This window comes from Orycteropus afer, unplaced genomic scaffold, assembly GCF_000298275.1.
Source record: "Orycteropus afer afer isolate SDZICR_OR568_19922 unplaced genomic scaffold, OryAfe1.0 scaffold00018, whole genome shotgun sequence".
Lineage (NCBI taxonomy): Eukaryota > Metazoa > Chordata > Mammalia > Tubulidentata > Orycteropodidae > Orycteropus > Orycteropus afer.
Genome location: NW_006921605.1, coordinates 15832296 through 15833858, shown reverse-complemented (window position 1 = coordinate 15833858; position 1563 = coordinate 15832296). Strand labels below are relative to the sequence as shown.

General features: G+C 37.6%; 1 protein-coding gene across 1 annotated transcript in view; it reads left to right on the top strand.

Moving 5' to 3' along the window:
* Positions 1-1563, top strand: part of CEP112 (centrosomal protein 112) — a 600502-nt gene that overhangs the window by 258437 nt on the left and 340502 nt on the right. The window lies entirely within an intron of this gene.

The window sequence follows — 1563 nt, the reverse complement described above, 5'->3', positions numbered from 1 at the left end:
AGCTGGAAGGTTCCTTGGAAGCGAGAATGGCCTGACTTCATCTCACCTACTTTGGTCATGTTATCAGAAGAGACCATTTTCTAGAGAAGGATGTCATACTTGGTAAGGTGGAGGGTTGATGAAAGAGGGGAAAGGTGTCATCAAGATGGATTGATACAGTATCAGCGGCGATGGGCTCAAGTATAGCAAGGATGGTGGAGTTGGTGCAGAACCAGGCAGTGTTTCATTCTGCTGTGCATAGGGTCACTATGAGTGGGAGAGTCCTCAACAGCACCTAACAGCAACAATGTAACATTGATCTTCAATGAAAACTTTGTCAGTTATCACCTGTGTGTATGTGTTTTGCTTCTGAAAAATATTGGGCTTGGGCTTATACAACTACATATTACTACTTTTCAGTGGTAAAATGACTTATTCAAGGCCATAAGCTAAATAGTTTAGAGCCTTAAGGAGAATTCAGTTTTCTGATTCCTCAGTCCAATATTTACTCTGAGAAAGATTTTAACCCTTTTGATTGAAAGGTTTTTAATAGTCATAAAACAATCAAAATGTACAAAGATACATATTTTATAACTCATGCTTGAGTGTACTTTAAAATTATTTCATTATGTATTACATATAAAGGTTGCATATCACAAAGGACAGAAGAAAACATTTGAACTGAATAAAAGTGAGAATGCAACATATCTAAATCCATGGGATGCAGAAAAAAATAGTCCTTTTAAAGTAATTTATAGCATAATATACTTACATTAAGGAGCCATGGTGGTGTAACAGTTAAGTTCTTGGTTGCTAACTTGAAGATCCACGGTTGGAGAAGACAGTGAAGTATTACAATGAAATGTGCAAAGACCTGGAATTGGAAAACCAGTAGGGAAGAACGGGCTAGACATTTCTCAAGTGAAAGAACCAAAAACAAATTCAAGCCTTGAGTTGCAAAATTTAAGAACTCTTTTTGTCTGCAAAATATTGAACAACAGAGGAAGCCTCTTAAGAAGATGGAAAGAATACACAGAGTCACTGTACCAAAGAGAATTGGTCCGTGTTCAACCATTTCAGAAGATAGCATATAATCAAGAACTGATGGTATTGAAGGAGGAAGCCCAGGCTGCACTGAAGACATTTGCCAAAACAAGCCTCCAAGAATTGACAGATCCCAGTAGAGATGTTTCAACAAATGGATGAAATGCTGGAATTTCTCACTCGTCTATGCCAAGACATTTGGAAGACAGTTACCTGGCCAATGGACAGGAAGAGGTCCATGTTTGTGTCCATTCCAAAGAAAGGTTTTCTAATGGAATATGGACATTATCAAACAATATTACTTGTGTATCATGCAGGTAAAATTTTGCTGAAGATAATTCAAAAATGGTTGCAATGGCCTATCCCTAGAATCAAGCCAGATTCAGAAGAGGATATGGAATGAGGAAATACTGCTGATGTGAGATGGATCTTGGCTGAAAGCAGAGAACACCAGAAAGCTGCGTAACTGTTTTATTGACTATACAAAGGCATTTGACTGTGTGGATCACAACAAATTATGGATAACATTGAGAAGAATGA